Here is a 20,961-nt window from a genome sequence, read left to right as displayed (position 1 = left end):
CCTACGTATCCATTAGGAATCAAGCCGAACGTAGCTCTAGCCAAACCTCGCACACGTGTGTGTATACCTCAAAAAGGTCTTTTAAGGGTTGTAACGTGGTTAGGCTAAAGGTTTAAAGAAGAAGGGGATAAAGGCTCAAGACCCTAGATAAGCCCCCAAGGTGTGCAACCTTGCTTTTGAATATTTTTATTTTTATGCTTGAGTTTCTACTCTTCTTTAGCTCTTTTTTTTTTGTTTTAGAATCTATTTTATTTTTATAAGTGTGGACAATCCCGATCATGCGGTCTATCACTCACTTGGCATTCATGTTTCTCAAGCACGGTACCGAGCACTCGATAAGAGACGCAATCTGAGACGTGTTCTTATCGAAGATATTTTCATATCAAAGACATTGGAACGCTTGCCCTTTTTTTACACTTTTATTTATTTTCGTTTTTTATTGCTTATTTTTTTGCTATTGCTTCCTTTTGAATTTGCTCAAGCTCTTTTAGAATTGCATAAGTTGCACGCCATCCCATCCCAAGGTTAGGTAGATGTAGGTTGAAAAAAGAAGGGTCTATCATTAGACGAGGTTCAAAGTGGTTTATGAAGAAAGGATGTAAATTAGAAAGGCGAAAGGAGATATGATGTGGCTACAAGGGGTGCCTCAAATCATTGGTATACCTTGTGCTTGATTCGACATGTTTTTTTTTTTTTTTTGAATCAATGTAATGAAATGATCGTATGCAAGGAATTAAATGCTCATTTTATTAAAAAGGGAAAAAGGAAAAATCTACAAAATTAATCTAAAGGAAAAGAAAAGAAGCCTATGCTAGACTTATTGGGGAAAGAAAAGATGAAAAATATATAGAAAAAGAGGCCATGAAATCTTGTCGTTGAAGCTCGCCTCTTGTCTTGTGCTGTTTCCTTTATCATCACTCGCTCCTCTTATTAACTGGAGGCATGGGAAGCTTGTTATTATCAATCAAATGTTGGATGGCCTCCTTTAGCTTCCAACAGCTCTCAGTAGTATGACCCCTACCTTGATGGTACTTGCAGTGTTCGTCTGAATTCCAACTAGACAATCTCTTTTCAGGTGCGGGATCTTGAATAGGTCCAATGGGAGTAATGAGTCCTTTGGCACGGAGTCGATCGAAGGCAGTATCGTAGCTCATCCCAATGGGGGTGAAGTCTTTCCTTAGTTGCTTCTTAGATCCTTGGTTATCTATGGCTAAAACTTCACTAAGATCAAAGGTACTAACATTGTTACTAGAGTGGGCGTTTTCAGAAGAAGAAGGATTGTCGTTCTTCTTTCCTTTCCAGCCACCGTGGTTACTATTGTTAGTAACTTTTTGCTTTGCCAGGTCATCTTCGATCTCGATACCTATGTCATAGACGGCCTTGAAAGTATTCAAGTTGTATTGATATTTTAAGTGCTTTGAATATTTTTCTTGGAGATTCTTGATAAACATCCTCACGGATTCCTTTTCGGTGGGGACTTCAATCATCTTAGCGGAAGTTTCCCTCCACTTATTAAAGAAAGAAGTAAAGCCTTCATTTTCTTTTTGTCTTAGCATCTCAAGTTGTCTATGATCGGTTTCAACTTGGATATTGTACTTGTACCTATCAACGAAAGCGTTTACTATCGATTCCCAGGTAGAGGTTTTCTCCTTGTCAAGGGAGAAGAACCATTGTTGGCAAACGGTTTCAAGAGATAGTGGGAACAGAGAGGGGAAAACCTTCTTATCGATACCCTTAATGGTCATTATAGTTTCAAAAGCTCTTAGATGGAAGTAAGGATTATCTGTTGCCTTGAATTTTGGGATGTCGTTGGCATTGAACTTCTGCGGAAGAAGATCTTTGTCCACCGAGACCCCTTGTGATGTAAGCTCTTGAAACTTGTAATCGCTAGACAACTTGCTTAGGCTCTCTTGCATGAGGTCCATCTGTTGTAGCTTCACGGGATCATCAACCTTGAGGGTGAGTAGCTTCAGTGTTTCAGTCATGGTAACCAATTGGTTCCTAAGCTCATTGACTTCTTCTTGAGTTGCCATTATCTTCTTAGCCTTCCTCTCTTGACGAATCGATTTATCAAAAAGCGAGACTTGAATAAAGCGGTTGTCCTTGATTAATCGCCCTTCTCTCCTTGACCAAGTACTGGGGGAAAAGGAATTTGGGGATACTTATTGTTAATTATTTGATTCAAACTTTATTCAACATGCAATGAATGGAGGAAGTGAAGGAAGATGGAAGAATGTGAAGAAGATTTAGGTGGAGGGATATGAAGAATTAGGAGTAGAATGTACCCTCAACTCAAATGACGGAAAGACCGACTCATGCATGAACCTAAGACATGGTCATGGTGATGTGTACTCAAAGTGTGTGCTAAGACTAGTGAGTGTAGGTGACATGTTGAGACTCATGTCATGACCATGTGGCTAGACTATGTGACCAAGACTCGATTAATGACTCGACACGGTGTTATTGACAGCGGAAATAACCGAATTAATTAGTAAACTGGTTATTTAGACATGACTCGACAAGTAATCCGAACTGTCGGCCAAGCGACAGGACTGGCGTCACAATATGGTGGTTGGCGCCAGACTTTTTAGTAAATGTCTGGCGCTACACACCATACAGTGGCGCTACAGCCCAGATTTTGGCACCAATATTGGAGCCTCGGTCTGGGACTGTTTTCGATATTATTAGTCAACTTGGGTATGCCTAAAGTCGTACTAGGTCGATTCCGATTAAAAGAAGAAAAAACTTTATTGACTCAAATTAATTAATTAATTAATTAGGAAAAATTCTTTAAGTCATTAATTATAATCTCAACACAAATCAACAAACGGTTAAGAGAGCATAGAATATAAATGCACAACAAATAATGCACAATTAGGCAAGTAGGCACAATATGATGCAATGAGTTCGCAACCTAACCATGGCTCTAGTTCTCTAAAGTTCGGGATATGGTTTAGTCAAATAGGGTCCATGGTTAATTGTCCAGATGCACCGCGTAGAAGCCTAACCGTGAAGGGTTAACGCGTGTGGATAGAACACCGCGAGTTTTTAGAAAAAACTCACTTCCATGGTTTGGTGAATTCAACCTCTCAAATGTACCCTTTGTTGCTAGGAGCGTTTAATCGGGTAGATAGAGCATGAATTCCCAGAGGGTTATGTCCATATGTAGAACACATATGGGTTTCAGAAAAGTGAGAAAAAAATTCAATCAGGAAGTAGGATCGAGCAAACAATACGAAAAACCGGTCGAAATTAGAACGCATATTTCTGGCTCGGTATTGGGGGAAATTGGCGCCAGCAAACAAAGACTGGCGCCGACTTTTAACTGTAGCGCCTGGCGCCAATACTGGCGTCTGGCGCTACGGCTAAAAGTTTGGCGCCAAGCTTTGGCCCCTGACGCTACTTCCCACATGCCTCAGCAGCTTTCTGTGCTCAATAAAATCATCCAGTTTTGCGCGGTGTTATTTCAGTCCTAGTTGTGAAATACATTTCTCAAATTTCCTACGTGTAAAATCCTATGTTTTTGACTCATTACGGATGGTCTTTCCAATGAGAACCTTTTTATGCATATGACAATAATGTTAATCAAAATTACACACATGAAATACTTAGAACTTTTCGAGTCTCATCCACTCATTCTAAATCATTGCCGAAACAAATTCAGGAATTAAAATAGAAATCCTCCCCAGTGGAGTCGCCAAAAACTGTAGGGAATAGTTTCAAGCCTTTAAAAATCCCACTAGCTTGAACCCCACTGTGATCATACACTAAAGTACAGTGGCGTCCAAAAGGGAAGAATATAGAGCAAAAGAGTCGCCAACAAGTTTTTAAGGAACTTGTAAACTGTTCACGAGGTGAAGGTTACACCCCTTAACGATCCAAGAGATCGTCAACTCCATAAGGTCATGAACCAAATAAGGGTTCGGGGATGATGGTACAAATCCAACCTAAAAGAGATTGAACCTGCCCTAATAATAGGCCTCTACTTTATTCTGCTCGTATTCATGTGCGCTTTCTGACTAACATACAATCAATAGGATCAACCCTAAACCTGTTTAATCTATGTTGGTTGAACATTAATGCACAAATAAATCTATTATTGGCGATCACTTGAAATTATAATCACAATTAACCCTAAACAAGATTATTAATTATCTTATTAAGCGTGATTACAAGTACCAAGTTCCCTTTAACATGCATAAAAAGGTGTGATCAAGCAATAAAGAATAAATATCAAGCAACATAATAAATAATCAACATCATTAACAACAATAATATCAATCATAATCATAATAAATATTAGGAAGAATATAGGAAACATCATACTTTTAATCATACTTAATATTAAAAACACCCTAGACATGATACTAGGAATCAAAACAACAATCTAAGCATGATATCTACATCATAATATCAATTAAACCATTAAAGTACTTACTTGGATGCCTCGTACCTCTTTCTAATTACAAAATACACACGTTAGTAACTTCAAGGAAAAATAATAATCAAAACAATTAAATTAAATAATTGAAATAGAGATTTGGGACCAAACCCTCAGAAATTAAAACCTTTCACGTCTAGGGCGAAGGCAACTTCGAATATGGCTAAGTGTTTCTAGATCTTGTGAATGCGGAATTTTGTATGTGAAAACAAAGTTTAGAAAAGAGAGAGAATAATCAAGAAAATCTTGATGAGAGTTGGTTATTGAAAAAGGGGATATATGACCTCTATTTATAGGAAAAAAGAGGGTCGAAGAATTAAGAAAAGAATCCAAATTCGAATCGAAATAAAACTCGTAGACAGCAGTTTTTGCGGATTTTGTTTTTATCATATCTTTTGATCCAGGAATCGGAATAAGATGAATAAGATCGTTGGAAAGATCTTGAAGTCTACTTTCTAACCCAATTAGAATCAGATTAAAATATGTTGTAGAATAAAAGATATGAACGAAATAGTGAGACGGTGTCAGTTTTGGAAAGAATTTGATATCTTATTCAAATCTTTTTCGTTATAGCTCGGAATTATTATTATAATATATCATTGAAAAGATAATTTCAAGATCTATCCAACCATATAAAATTTGGATAAAAACTATGAGGCACGAAAATAATATCTGACTGTCTTTGAACATGTTTAAATCCGAATAGAATTAGGACTTTAAAAAAGGAAAGTTTTATAAAAAAAAGAAAGTTTATATTTTAAATCAAATTCCTTAATTTTATCTTTTCAAAAAAGGATAATTAAGATATTTTAGAAACTTATAGAAGATTCTAATCAATCCTAATTAGTTTAGTAATAGGATTAAACCTTTGGACCCTCCTCATGATCATTGGGCCGTACTTAAAGCTCAAATCGGGTCCAGTTTAGTAAATTGGCCATAAATTCCTCAATATTCATCGGAATTGGGCTTATAATATATCGTTGGAAAGGTCTTGGCAAGCCCCATCCAACTAAACCACTATTGGACCCATATCATGGACCAACAAACTAAATTGGTTGTTTTCTTAAAGTTTTCAAAAATAGAGAGAAGAGAAAAAAAATAAAACTTTCCGCAACACTAGACCTTTCCATACTTTCGTTTCATTCGATTATGATTCGACGTGAAAGGTAATCATCACTGGGTTTGGTTTTAGGGAGACACAAATGGGTGTCTACAGCGGCAAAATCAAACACATTATTATGATTGATTAACTGAAAAAATATCCAAGCAGCCCGTCCAAGCAAAAACAAGAAGCTTGTGGATACAAGCATATCTACTCGTACAGGGCAGCCAGACAGCCTGTATGAGAAAAATTGGAAAGTGTGCTTACACAAGTATAGCTACCCGTACAAGGCAGCCAAGCAGCATGTACAAGCAAAATTAAAAAGCTTGTAGGGGAATTCCCTAGCTAAATTACTCGGCCGTGAAGACCACGCGGTCGATAAGTCCATCCGGCCTTATAATGGACGGATGAACATTAGGAAGTCCTAAAAATCGCCTAAGGTATATTTTACCTAAATAAGGCAAGGACACTCCTAGGCGTACAAGCCCTTAGAAATTTGCAAGTTGAGAAAATACTTGAAATTTTAAGAGTACGTCCGAGAGATAGCGTCAAAGGACGACTCAATACCACACAAATAATAAAAATAAATAAATAAATAAATATACAAAAGTATATAAGCTGAATGGCCAATAATGAAATAAGATAAAATAAAATATTGCAAGTGGAGTACATAAGTTAGATGTTGCCGCTTGCTACAAGTATATATTAATTTATATATACATAAAGGAGCACATTCCCACCCACTTGCATTTCACTAGCTAACAAAGCTAAGGCCTAAGGTGCCATTACTTTCGGTCAACAGGTAGAGAATTCCTCCTTTACAAGAAACATGGCCGAGAGAAGAGGCAAACCATGCCCTTCAAAGCATAGCAGGTCGGCATTATTATAGCAGGTGCACCCTGACCGAGCTACATAATTGAGCACCATGGTGGCCGAGCAGCTCTTACGCAAAGCCCCGTGCGTTGAGTTTAATTCGGCCAAGAGCTAGCCGAGCATAGCTGACAATCTGTCCAAGCTGCAGTCTGTCCGAGTGAAATCGGATACCTCACTCTTGCAAGCATAGGAACTCGGCCAAGCTAAAGAGCAACCTGACCAAGTTACCTAGCCATGCTAATAAGCAGCCGACTGCAATCAGCCTGACCGAGCAAAGTAGGCAGCAAATTGGCCAAGTTGCATCTCAAAGACGCATCACGACCTTGTTGTTAGGCGGCCAACAATATGTCCAAGTGAAATCGGGAGCCTCACCCTTCCAAACGTAGCAACTCGTCCAAGGCAGCCTGACCAAGCAGCTGCCTGTCTGGACGAGCAGCAGTCGGTGATCTAGCAGCAGCAGCAACGTACAGTAACAAGAAGTAACAAGAAGCATGGCCGAGCAGCAAGCTAACTGGCCGACTTGCCCTTCAAAGAACCACCATGTTCCCAAAAATAGGCGGCCAGCAACCTTGCTAAGCAGCCTGTCCGAGCTGCCCAAGAGGCCGAGTAAGAACTTGAAGTTGGTCCCCAAGAGAATAGGTGGACGGACGGGAGCCGAGTTGGGTGTCCGGCCTGCCTTTGAGTAAGGGATAATGTAATGAATTTCAGTCGGACAGCTAAGATAGAAGCTCGTCCTTCATGTACTTGACGACGAAAAAAATCGTCCAAAATAAGGGAAATGATTTCTACTAGTCGGGCTCACGGTGTCAGAATGGTTAATAAAATACCTTTTTTGGAAATGGAAATGGGCCAATAAGTCAAACACACTTCGTTGTGACTGACAGGCTTTTTTAGCCATCCGAGTTCGTTTAGGGCCCGAAATTGGCCTTCAAACATTTTTTCAAGATAAAAAGGGATGAAAAAATCGATGTAACGACCATATTAAGGGGCTGGATAGTGATATTATGTTATGAGGCATCATTACTATTCATTACCTATATGAGCAGCCTAGTCAAGCCACATATGGCTGAGTAAAATTGTATCGGTCAAATCTTGCCTCTATACGGCATGTAAGGATAAGCAACCAGCAGACTGGTCGTCCTGGATGTCTGCTGACCGAGCAGCCACTAGCCTGTCCGAGCAGAATGTCCGCACAAGAACCCCCCAGGACAGCCAAGCTAATGTCCGTGCAAAGCTGTCCATGTTGCCATCACGCAAAGCACCAAGTTTTTTCTTTCATACGGCCAACAACCTAGCCGAGCTGCAGCTGGACCGTGTTGCCCTCAAGCTGCCCCCTATGTGCCTAGTTTCATACAGCCAGCTCCTTGGAATAGCTTCCAAGCCAGGCCGAGTTGCACATCAAAGGACCATCATATCATCTCTTTACTTCTATGCGGACAGAAGCTTAATTGGCCGAGTTGAGTATATGCCGAGCTAAATAGCAAAGCTCGGCATGAACAGAATGTCGAGCAAAGCATCGTATATTCTCATTTCCACACGGTCATCAACCTGGTCGAGCAAAGTGCTCGGCCAAGAGCAACTTGGCCGAGCCAAAATTGAGAAGCTCGTCCGAGTAAAATTGGAATGTATGCTCTTGAAAGCATAGATGGTCGGCCAACTAGAGCAGTCGAGGCAACGCACCATGTTCTTCAATTCAGGCGGCCAACAACCTTGCCGAGTTGTCCGTCCGCGTGAAAAGGGAAAGCATGCCCTCCCAAGCATAGCAGGTCGGCCCTTTGCTAAGTGTCCGACTTGCCTTGTAGCAAGCAACCTCCTTGCGATTTAATGCGGCCAACAACATGTCCGAGTAGCCCATCAATTAAGCACCATGCTTCTACTTTTAGGCGGCAAGTAGCCGTCCGAGTGAGCATAGAAGCTCAGCAAGAATGCATCAAAGCAGCTAAGTCCGAGCTCCCTATGCGTGTCAACACTCCTTCCTAAATTCAAGCGGTCGTTAGAGGGCCGAGCTTGGTGGCCGAGTTGCACGTGAGCAAAGGCCCACCTCCCTACTTCTAGACGACCATCTTGCAGGAAGTAATTGCAATGACCCTCCTTGTGAACTTAGTTGGGCAACCATATGAACGCACCAAAGCCATCTTGATCATGGTCGTATGATTGTGTATAGAGTATAGAAAGCAAAAATTTGTTATCATCATTATATATAGGAAATATATAATGTATGTTTGTTATTATTATTATCAAGATCTTACGTGTCTTGATGGTATTTTAGATGGTGATGATGATAGAAAGTGCAATGAGTCAAATGTGGCCTAGTGGAGTGCATTCTCAAAAGTCACACCCAAAGCAAACACCTGGAAAACAATTGTTCCTTGAATTGTGATCAAATAAATTACAAGTTGGGCCTCCACCTTGTTAAGCCCATATGCCAAAAGCTACAACTTTCAGAGAAAAGAAGAAGAGTAGGCCGCCTAAGCTATGAGAAATCTATGGGCCGAATGGTGGTATTATTGTCAGCAATATAATCACTATAATGATTTACAATATTGATTTCAAAAAAAAAAAAAAAAAAAAAAAATAGTGTCCGAGCTTCCTGGCCGAGTGACGGATAGTCTGGCATGGATAAGTGTCCGAGTTGCTATTGAGCAAGGGACTTCCTTTCCTATTTCAGGCGGACGGGTTCTAAGTAAGCCATGGATAGGTGTCCGAGTTGCTATTGAGCAATGGACCTCCTAACCAATTTCAGGCGGACAAGTACAAAGTCCGAGCTAGGTGTCCGAGCTGCTATTGAGCAAGGGACCTCCTAACTGATTTCAAACGACCAAGCATTGAGTCGGCTATGTGCCAAACATGGAATGAATTGGCCAATGTGCCAAATGAAGTTAAATCGTGGCTGAGCTGCTATTAAGCAAAGGAACTTCCTTCTCATTTCTAGGCGGCCTTTGCAAAGGAAGTTAATCTACACAAACAGTTCAGTACCAAGATAGAAGCAACATTCACATCTGAGCTTGGTGAAGTGTCGATTATGATAATTGGCTCGACATTTAAGAGTTGAATACAGAATCAAAGCATTCAAGCTAACCTTTCTCCAAGTCGAATTTCTGAAGATGGTCGAATGACGACCAATGATAAGTAAGAGAGCCTTTAGCAAGGGCAAGGCATGTGGTCCTAGCCAAATCATGCAGCCTACCGCATGATGGCATGCAATATCTAAAGTTGGGCCTTTAGAGAGTCGTCCAGCAAAAAAGTGAAACCGAGTACCAAGATTAGGCCTGTCCGAAAATAATCAAACGGACATGAGGCTAACCAGTGTAAAGTCCTAATGGATAGGGGCTAGTATGCAAAAGATAGCAAAGAAAATGGTCGAGCCGGCCGATGCATGAGCCGAAAGGCCTAACTAATGAGAAAACAACCTTCCTTTAGAAGGATAAGTGGCCAGTGTTAAAAGCCAATTGGACGAGCACCATGAGGCCTCGACTTATACTAAAGACCGCAAGCGGCAACAAATTTCTAAAGCCTAATGCAATTAGGCCGATTAGGCCCTCCATGAATTCAAGATGCATACTTAGTGTTCGACCCTCTATGTAAGCATTCATAGCTCACAAGATAGCTTCAAGGTCGGGTATCGTTACAATATAATCAAGTTCATAATTGAAAAAAGAAGAAAGCCTATCAAAATAAGATAGGGCAGCTCCTTCTAGTTTTTGAACGGCCTAATCACTATACCAAATGCTAAGCCGTCACATTTTATTCAAAGACAAGCCACCCCATTGGGGCAATAAGGAAAGACTAAAGTCCAAACATTCCTTATTGAGTAGCCACTCCCTGAAATTAAGGACAAAGGTCCCTTTGTATAAGGCTTTGGCCCAATAAGCGTATTACTACCTTCTGATAAGCCTCCCTTAATAGGGCAATGTACAGATCTTTATATGGTCCGAGTGTACATTGAATGGCTCCTTCATCCGAACAAATACATAAAACTCTAGAAGAGGTTGAGCTGTTCACACAGCACCCTTCCAAGTCTGAGTAAGACTTACCATATAAAAGAGTAAAATGACACACATGCCAAGCTCCACTGCAAGGAGAAATCCAAGATGGAAGATACACATGGCAACATTGCCAAGTATAATTTCCAATACAATGGTATAACACCGAGTATAATTCCGAAGATTTTCTCGGCAAAACACATTGTATAGCTTAAACTCCAAAATATAGGAATTCTAAGCCTATGCGCCAAAAAGAATTCTGAAAGCAAGTGACAGATGGTCAACTTTCGCCCCAACTAAGTCCGAGCCCAATTGAGTCATAAGTGACAAGGGCATGGGACGAAACTTCTTGTTAATATGACTTGGAAGTTATTGAGAATTGTCCCTCTCAAAGGTTAGTTCAAACAACTAAAAAATCGTTGGACGCCGAGAAAAGATAAAGGAAAATCCATCCCACCATAAAGACGAGACTAAGAATCTCGGCAAAATGTTATATCTAATTCGGCACAGACACGAGGCAAAGCCCCTCGGCAAGTGTTAAATGTTTCTCGGCATTTCCTAGTCTAAGTTAATTGAAAGCTTCTAGACTATATGTCGAATGAATGCAAAAGAAGCATCTAAGCCTAATTGGCCATTAAAGAAAAAATGTCTAAGCCTAGCTAGGTCCAAAATAATTCTTAAAAAGGATAGACCGAATAGGGCAAACCTCATGAATGGGAGGAATTGAAAAAGCTTAATAGCTAATCAAACCTTGTAAGAAAGGTACTTTAAGTAACCCATTAGTCGCAAGACAATCAAAGTGGGGCTTAAAAGCATAATGATCGACATCTGTCTAGTTCAAGGGCAATCATTATTATGATTGATTAACTTAGAAAATATCATACCGGCCAAGGTATAAAAATTTTCCAAGTTAATCAAACCTTTTTTTTTTAATTGAACTAGACAAGATGTCGAATTCAAAGAAGTTATAAATTCATTTTTGAGAGGTATAATCCCTCTTGGGAAGAGAAATAACCCCTCTCGAGGGGCTATGTTTCGGGGTATTTTTACCCCTTTTTATAGACAAATGAGAGGCTAACAAATGGCCCAATAGTAAGCCGACACGTGGCATCCTGCTCAGCTAAATAAAGGCTAATAAGAGCATGACACATGGCCTTAAGAGAGATATCAGAAAAAGAGGGGCTCAAAGCCCATTAAGGAAACATGCCTAGCATGAAGGAAACCCTAATACACGTGTCAACCACGTATAGGGCAGCCAATCTTCCTAGGTTATGAAACCCTAGGAGCATGATCTCCCACTTCCCTATAAATACCCCATCATTTCATGATGGAAGAAAACAGACAATTCCAAAAAGGCATAATGCCCAAAATATGCTCTCACTTCTCTCTACTTTCTCTCTCTAAAAATCCGTTTTCCGGTCACTAACTTGATCGTCGGAGGCGGATCTCCGGTACACCGGAGATCCGTTGTTTTACAGGTGTTCAGGCCGTACGAGTGTTGCATCCCAGATCTGTCTCCCGCGGGAATCCATACCCCCCTTTCGGGTTATCCAAAAAATGCCCGAAACAAGGTGCTATCAAGCCGCAGCTCCACTGCTAAGCTGTTGTTGTCTGTTGAAGAAAACATCATTACACTCCATTTCTCACACTTCATTGAGAAGAAAGAGAAAAAAAGAAATGAAAAAAAAATGGTGTATTCGGGAAACGTTGCACTTTTGTTCGAAAACCCTCTTCCTAGTGTGTTATCGGATTACATTTCATTTAAGTAGCATTCTTGAACAATTTGTCGGAGAATTCGATTATAATGGAAACTTGTATTCTATATTCACGAGAATTCAGGCGTTGAGGTACGGCATTACACTTTAGTGCTCTATGTTAAACATGGATAATGAAGGTATTTGTCTAATTAGTTTTATTTCCATTTTTTGTTAGTGGTTCATCATGTCGGTTTTGGGATGTTTAACAATTTGTACTAAGCTAGAAAAATGATCATTTACATTTTTATTTATGCTTAAATATTTATATAGTCACGTTAGTAAAATTTTTGTTTATAGGAGTGGAGGTAAGTTTAAACTTACAAGATCAATTATCCCACTTTTTTTTTTTTTAAATTGATAAAATATTTAAAACATGATTGATTTCATATGAGCGAGAATGATAATATTTGTCAAAAAAAAAATAAGAAAGATAATATAAGAGTATTCTAATATATATTCCATATTAATACACATAATTTAATTATATATGTGCCAACGATGTGAAATATAATACAAACATATGTAATTCCACGTAATTTGTTAATTTGTGAACAATTTTTTTTATATAATTTGTTTATGTTATTTAAACTCACTTATCAGAAATGCTAAATGTGTTCCATTTTAATTCAACATAGTAGCCCAGATTGCCGGCATAGACACTCTATATATTTATCTTTTCAACATATTTTATGAGCTTTTAAATATATGATTGAATGTCGAACCGTAACAACACTTTTAACTTGGATTAAAAATAATGTTGAGGTATATATATATATATATATATAAACAAAGTTTTTTCAGCTTGTCTTCATAAAATTTATGTTTTTTATTCTATAAAAAAATTGTGCAAAAGAATTATATAGATTGGAATTACGGATTCGATGCAATTAAATAAAACTTTGATTGGGTTCTCAAGTATTGTATACTCCGATATAGTAGAGCAGTGTGGGAATTGAAGACAACGAACGAGTTTTTCAAGAGTTGAGATCCGTCAGAATATAATCATTAAAGGCTCGAAAAAGCTCATGCAGTCATCATGCTGGGATGGAATTGAAATTGGGATAAATAAAGGATTTAGCAAAACGATAAGAAATGCAATAATAATTAATGATTTTGTTTTGCAAATCCGAAAATGGTTTGATTGACAATATTTTAGGTACATTTTTATACTATTAATTTTTTATATCTTTGTTTTCTCATTGATAGTGTAGTGTGGTCTGGTTTCGGTTTATTATACAGACATCTTATTCTACAGATATCTAGTGATTTTATTTTTTTCTCCTTGAATACATATAATAATCTCCTTGAAAGTGAAATACAACATTTTTACTAAGTATTTGCTATTATGCAAAATGATTTGAGGTGTTGAACTCGATTTGTTGCCATTTTAAGATGTAATTCATTAGTTCTCTTAGACATAAGAAATGGCAAAAAGTTTATATGATATTAGCCTTAGGTCTCTTGAATTTGGGCATTTGGAATACATAACAGCACTAAAAGAGATTAAGTGTGAGTATATCTTTAATCTCATCACTCATTATATATAGTTAAACTATATCGTGTTTCGCTTAACCTATAATATTATCTATAATCTATACTTTATTATTTAAAAACAAAAACCATCATCCCTATAATGCCATATATTTTCATTTTTTTTTCTCTAATGTTACATGTCACTTCATTTAATATTTCTTTTTTTAATCCCTTTTCTCATATGAAAAAAAAAACTTTAATTCAATACATGTATGAATGATTGAATGTTGTTTGATTCATTTTCCTCCAGTTTAATTTCTACTACAATTGCATACAATTTTCACCTCTTCTTCTCCTCTATAAACTATTCATTTCCCAATATAAATATATCAAAAAATAATTATTTATATAGTATACCTATAAATAAACCGTGCATTGCACGGGCCAAAAGGCTAGTTAGTATTTAAAAACTATAACCAACAAACTAAGAAAGACACATGTCCCCATCCATTCTATTACACTTCTCTTACCATAGTGCCGCATGTTATCTGACACTATTAATTCTTTATTACACCATTTTTTTTAATTCTAACCAATTACTTTCATTAAACTTATAATTCATCTTTAAATTTATTTCAAAAAAAATAAATTATAATTCATCTTTCATACACACTTCATCTCTTCATCTTCATCTCTCCCCTTTAATTCAACATTTTCCTATTCTCACTTTAATTTTAGCCCTTTCACCTTCTATTTAAGCCTTTTTTCGATTAAAGTTCCAAAATTTTAATTTTTTTTAATCATGTTTCCGATTACATATTATACCCTATAATGACTTACTGATATTTCCTCGCTTATCTATCAATACAATTTTATATGAATAACCTGTGCATCGCACGGGCAAAAGACTAGTTAAAACATAAAGGGACAACATGTTATCGCCATGTGTCATCGTTCCCTCAATGTGATTTGGCGCCACATCATCTTTATGTATCACCCTATATATCATTACTTTAAACTCTTCATATGTGTAACCTTCGTATTTAATATTTCCATAAAAAGTAACTTCTAAATAATTGCACATTAAACTACAAATTAATTTGTAAAAAATCAATCATATACTACTAATGGGTGTTTACTTGGATGCTATTTTTCTCTAAATATGTGATTTACAGATCTTTATTATTGTAGATGTCGTATGACTATTATTTAATGATATTATATTTTCCGTCCAAAAAAAGTGTATATCTACAAGTATTTAAACTTAAGGTAATTTTCATACCCCGGGCATCGCCCGAGCCACTATCTAGTTGTTCTAATTGTTGGATATTTATGTAAATATTTTTGTATTAATGAAGAATTATGAAGAATAGTGTTGTATGACAAATTGTATGTTTGGATAATTGTAACTCTTCATTGGTAATTGTTAATATGGATAATTGCATTATTTCCTTATTTACTATTCATTAGTTATGATGGATAATTGTATCTTTTCATTACCTGCATCTTTTCATCCATGTTTCTTTGTCTATAAATAATTGTTAGTTGTTCTCATTTATAGATTCAGAATATTAGTTTTATTTACGCTCTCAAGATATACATGCATATAGTTGCGGTTACTCTAATCTAGTTTGTTCGCTGGTTTCTTATAATTACAATACCATTTTATAAGAAACGAAACCCGTTCTATCCTGGGAGACAATTGCTTAATAACCTTGGGTATCGTAGAGGGAGCAAAATTGTCTTAAGGACACAACGTGATTTGTTGGGCTCGGGTCATAATATTTTACATTTGAATCAAGTATAAAGGTATGTGTAATGTTTAATTTGTTTTATATATTTGATATATATATTATTTGATTTTTAATACTAGTTTCGTGTAGTATCAATAACACTAATTAAATCACATAATCCAAAACAAACCGTGAAAAGGCAGGTTAGTGTTAAAAAGTTCCAATACATATGATAAAATCGACACGTGTACCTAAACGAGGTTCCCAACCTTTGAACACAAACATGACGTGTGCCAACTCTTGTTTTACCAATCACACCCAATTCTAATTTCGCAACATGCAGTAATCTTCTAGTACTTGATCTACTCTCAAAGTGTAATATGCAGGCACACAGCAGTGCTGCACTTCTTTTAAAAATCATTGTGAAAATTGAATATAATGATAGCGCATAGAATCACAGTTCTGGCCCTTCTGGGGAATCTTAATCATATGCTGGTCAAGTTCAAAACACAATGCAACTCATTGAAAGAAAATTATAACATAATCAAATAAAGAGATTTATTAGATAATCTGGTAGAAAACAAAGCTTCAAATCACAGTTACAGTTTAGATCTAGAAATTAAATTTACACTGATACAAGAACTAAGCCACCAACAAATTTACTCATCCTCCTGGCTTCTTTACCTCGCAAGTTTGTTAATAACTACGATATCCAGTTCAGCAGCACGCTCCACAATAGTTTTTCGCTTCTTGGTTGAAATGTTGTGCGCAACCTCAGCACAGTATGTCCTGAACAAGCAATGAAAAACAATGATCAGTCAGCAAACACACAAGAACAAGTTAAAAAACTGTAAGGTAGCAAAGAATTTAAAGGGCCTCGGTTACCTGTTGTGCATCATAAGAAGCTCCAAATCACTAACCTTGTGGACAACAAACTTCTTGAAGCCATTGGGAAGAAAGTGACGAGTCTTCTTGTCTGAACCGTAACCTATGTTTGGCATAAGAGTGACTCCCTTAAACTTTCTTCTCACTCGTGAATCAATACCCTTTGCCCCTTTGGTCTACGCCAGTTACTCTGCAAGATACAACAATTTAAATTAACACAAATGTGAAGAAACCACTTCAGTGTAAAATGGAAGAAGTTTTTTTTTTGTTTTTTTTTTGTTTTTTTATAAATTTGCAAAGTAACAGTCATGGAAGCACAGCCCTACGAGGAATACCTCATACATGTAACTAGTAGATGGTCATATAACACAAAGAATATAGCCTACTACCTTGTCAATATGCATATCAAAATAAACAAATGTACTCAAAACTAGGCATGAATATTTAGACAATTTGGTTCTTGCACCCAATATATGTTAAATCTCGCAACTCAGCAAGTGCATTGATGTGAACTGCTGCTTACTGCTTTCAATTAGATTGAACAACAGAGGCATAACACTTGGGTGGAAAAATCAAACTACTGTTCACAAAATCCTGCCTTGTGCACGTAAAGGGCTAAAGCTAAAATAGTAACTTGATTTACACTTCCATGTAATGGCATACAATACATATTAGACCATAAACTATAAAACAAGTCGACCAAACAGGCCTCAATCAAATCCACACTACAGTTTGTTAAAAGTTCTAATACGACGAGCTAAAAATTGCAATCTACGCCTACATCTTCATATAAGAACATAACAAAGTCAGGTAGACATAAGAATATTCCAAAATGAGCTCACTTAAGGGAAAACTGGAAAAGTATCAAATTTTAGTCGTCAACTAAGGATGAATAACATAAAAAAAAAATACAGAGGTGAAAGTTTCAGATATGAAATGCCAGAACAAAGATAACAAATGCCTTGAGTTTAGATTATCATCTTATCCACATGTCTCCAATCCAATTCCGACACCGCACCACTCATCCTATCAAAATAATTTATCCTAAACGTAAGGCCGGATCACACTTGAATAATAAATACTGGGGTGCAAACTTCAAATATGAATGCCAGAACAAATATACCATACACGATTGGCCTACGCCAGTTAGTCAGCAAGTTACAACCATTTAGATTAATGAGACAAGTTCAAAGAAACCACCTCAGAGTAAAATGGCAAAGGTTTTTTTTTTTTTTATTTGTATATTTGCAAAATTTATAGTCTTGGAAGGACAGTCCTACAAGAAGTTACCAATACATGAATACAGATAGATGGGCATATAACACATAAGGAATAAAACCTATTACCTTCAACAAGCACAAGGCCAGCATTTGCACAAAAAAATAAAAATTAATCCTGGTATTATGCATATCAATGCACATGTACTCAAAACTAGGCATAAACATATAGACGTGAATGAACTAGGCATGAACATTCAGACAATCTGGTCATTGCACCCAATATATAGAGATTAAATCTCGCAACTCAACATTACAAAATCTAATACCATGAACTTAAAATGCAATCTAGCCCAAAGTTAATGTATAAGAACATAATGATATGTATGCCAAAACAAAGATACAATATATGCCTTGAATTTAGATTATCTACTTATCAACATGTCTCTAATTCGATCCCGACACCACACCACTCATCAAATCAAAAACCTAATTATCATAAGCATAAGGCTGAATCATACTTGAATACAGAAGAGAGGTTCAAACTTCAGATACCAATTTATCATACTCTTTGTATTAAAGATTATCTACTTGTCAAGAACATGCCTCTGATCAATCCTAATAACGCGCCACTCATCATATCACAACTCATATGCTAATCAATGAGAGTGAGGGATAGCTCAAGTGGTTAGAGCTTCCCTCCCGATTCCAGGAGGTACTCAGATCGATTCTCATCCCCGCCCTTCTGGCTCACCAAACACACCAAAAAAAAAAAAAAAAAAAAAAAAAAAAAAGGCTAATCAATTAATAAATAACCAGCTATTTCCATATTCCAAATTAAACAACCAGTTCATTTGTCGAATACTCAAAACATTTGTCCAAATAATTAAGCTTCCAGTTCATATGAAATTCATCCAAAAATTTATACTATATTCATGAAAACTACACTATTCATATAAAAATTGACAACAAACAACATCAAATTCAAACAAAATCTTCGTTTACTTCCAAATTTTCTACTAATCAAGCATCAAGCAAGAAAAAATGGAGAAATCTGAGAAATAAATTCGCATAATATTTTGCAAAATTCACACTGAAATTATACCTTGACGCAAATCTTACGATCACTTTGCGGCCTCTTAAATTGCTTCATCCGCTTCTTCACTATCTTCTTGTCGAGTTTAGGAACCGCCATTGATGATTTCTACAAAAATAAACAAAACAAATTCGAATAAATTTCAAAATTAAGAAGAAATTTTACAAAATTAACTGCAAAATTCTTAGTGAATTGATGAAAATGATGAAGAAAGAGACTTACAATTAAGAAAAAACTGTTAGAAATTGAGTCAGTGAACGGTGGTATCAAAAAAGAAGAGGGCTAACTTAGGCCCATTTTAGGATTGAAACTTGGAAAGCTATATGGTACAGGCCCAAATAAGGAAATGAAAGCTTATGGCATGTTTAACAAAAGTTGTTAATGTAGGTGGTAGGCATGTAGCTAACCTAGGCAGTTGGCATACCATTATTATGGTTTAAGGCTTGTTCTGTTCAGCTTAATTTCAGTTCAGTTTCAATTAATTCAGTTCCTAATTTCCTTCTCTAAAAACAATTCATTTTATTGAATGACTTAATCCTTATTAGAGATACTAAGGTAGAGATATCTTACCCTTTCTCGTGTCTTAAATATTGGACCAAAAAACCCACCAGGGTTGAAACTGGTCAGGGTGGTTTTAATTAGAAATATTAAGAGATTCTAATTTGTCTATTCATTGTACATCAAAAGTCAATACATACTCATGTGTTTTTTTTTCCGGTCAAATATGTACTCCCTCCGTCTCTTATTGTTTGCTTCATTTGACCCTCTCACAAAAAGTAGATTTATGTCGTAAAAAACCAAATATGACAAATATTTAGAAACAAAGAGAGTACATCACGTACAATAACTGAATTAGGGACTAGGCTAGGATTATAAAGCTCAAGCTCTAACTACATGGAGATTTACCTTCATGTAGTATGTACTTCACTTCATAGTTCATAAACTTATTTTTCCTCCCTTTTTGTAACTAACTATCGAAATACATGAGATACTTGTTTAGAATTGCTTGGAAGAGAGTATAATCTTTAGATAGAAAGGACTATCCAGATATTTTATGTGCTTGCTTTTCAGCTTTTACAACTAGATCGAAATAGAAGGTGTCACAAGAATAAAAGTTCTATATGTCTGCAAAGTGCAAATTAAAGTACTATACATTTAAAGTGAACTGGAGTTTCTAAAAGTTCAGATAGACTTTGAATGATTTTTACATTATTACTTCAATGCTTGGATATTAAGGACTCTATTACAGTACAGTATGTAGTAATTACTCCGTAATTTATAATTATTGAACAAAATTTTACATTGATATATGGAATGCATGAAGAACCATATCATTAGTTAAAATAGTAATCTAATACATCTACATTTTCAACAACTTTTAAATAAGTGATTTTTTTAATGTACAATCGGTTGTACCATATGCAGTATCCACAACCACTTGAGCATAATACGGAGTACAAAACAAAGTCCATCCCTCTCTTCTCTCTTTCTTTTTGCTCATCTAGAAGCTCAAATAAGCAGGAATACGGAACAACTACCACATACCTTTGGTTGGGTGGTTTGTTTGAATCATTAGAAAATACTAAGGTTATTTCAAGATCGGTGAGTATAATTGAGGGAAATTAGGGATGGTGTCGAGGATTATATATATTGTTTCGTCAAATTTTTAATGTATATACTTGAAAGTTCGTGTAAGGCTGATGCGAAACCAAAAATTTTAAATTTTAGTCTATAACTTGATCCTAAGTTGAGGCTAGTCATTCACATACCTTTTGCTTCAAACGAAGCAATAACATATACCCCTATCGGTTAATAAGGGATTGTTAAATATATATATACAAATCCCATGATATATCCTTGTATTAGGGCTTAGGCTTATAATTTGGTCTAAGGACCACCATGAAATAAATGTACGTCCACTTTTCCTAGATATGAAATGATCGAATAACCCCATCTCTTTTTTGCTGTTCTTTCATCTTTATTTGGTCCTCATTCCATAGCTTTTGAATACAACATACCCATTCTAGTGGGGAAAGTAAGCAACTAAGCTAGGCCAATAACAATGCTACCTTAAATTCTATGTAAATTTACAATATAAAACTTAAATTTGTCACATTATGTGACATGGAGCTCATGTATTACTCTCATTTGACTACGTGGGGTTAACGGTGTTTATTTGAATTCCATAATAACGTGAGAACCATATAAATGTACAAGATAATGGATGTTTAATTTCTTTTATTTTCTCGTGAATTAATAATTGATGAACTCAATACATGATACATCCAATAACATCGATCTTGTATAAGTGTCTAAAAACGTATAAGATGAATGTTCCGTTTTTATTCTGATATATTTACTTAGACAATGAGCTCCTCATCCAATTATATGGATGTTTCTT

The 20,961-nt window shown here is 36.4% G+C and overlaps 1 pseudogene; it reads right to left on the bottom strand.

Annotated features, from left to right (window-relative positions):
- Positions 1-15,900: 15,900 nt before the first annotated feature.
- Positions 15,901-18,761, bottom strand: LOC110715952 (annotated as a pseudogene).
- Positions 18,762-20,961: the final 2,200 nt, after the last annotated feature.

The sequence above is a fragment of the Chenopodium quinoa genome, unplaced genomic scaffold (assembly GCF_001683475.1).
Source record: "Chenopodium quinoa cultivar QQ74 unplaced genomic scaffold, ASM168347v1, whole genome shotgun sequence".
Lineage (NCBI taxonomy): Eukaryota > Viridiplantae > Streptophyta > Magnoliopsida > Caryophyllales > Amaranthaceae > Chenopodium > Chenopodium quinoa.
Note: the sequence above shows the minus strand (reverse complement) of the source record. Positions and strands in the feature narration are given on the sequence as shown.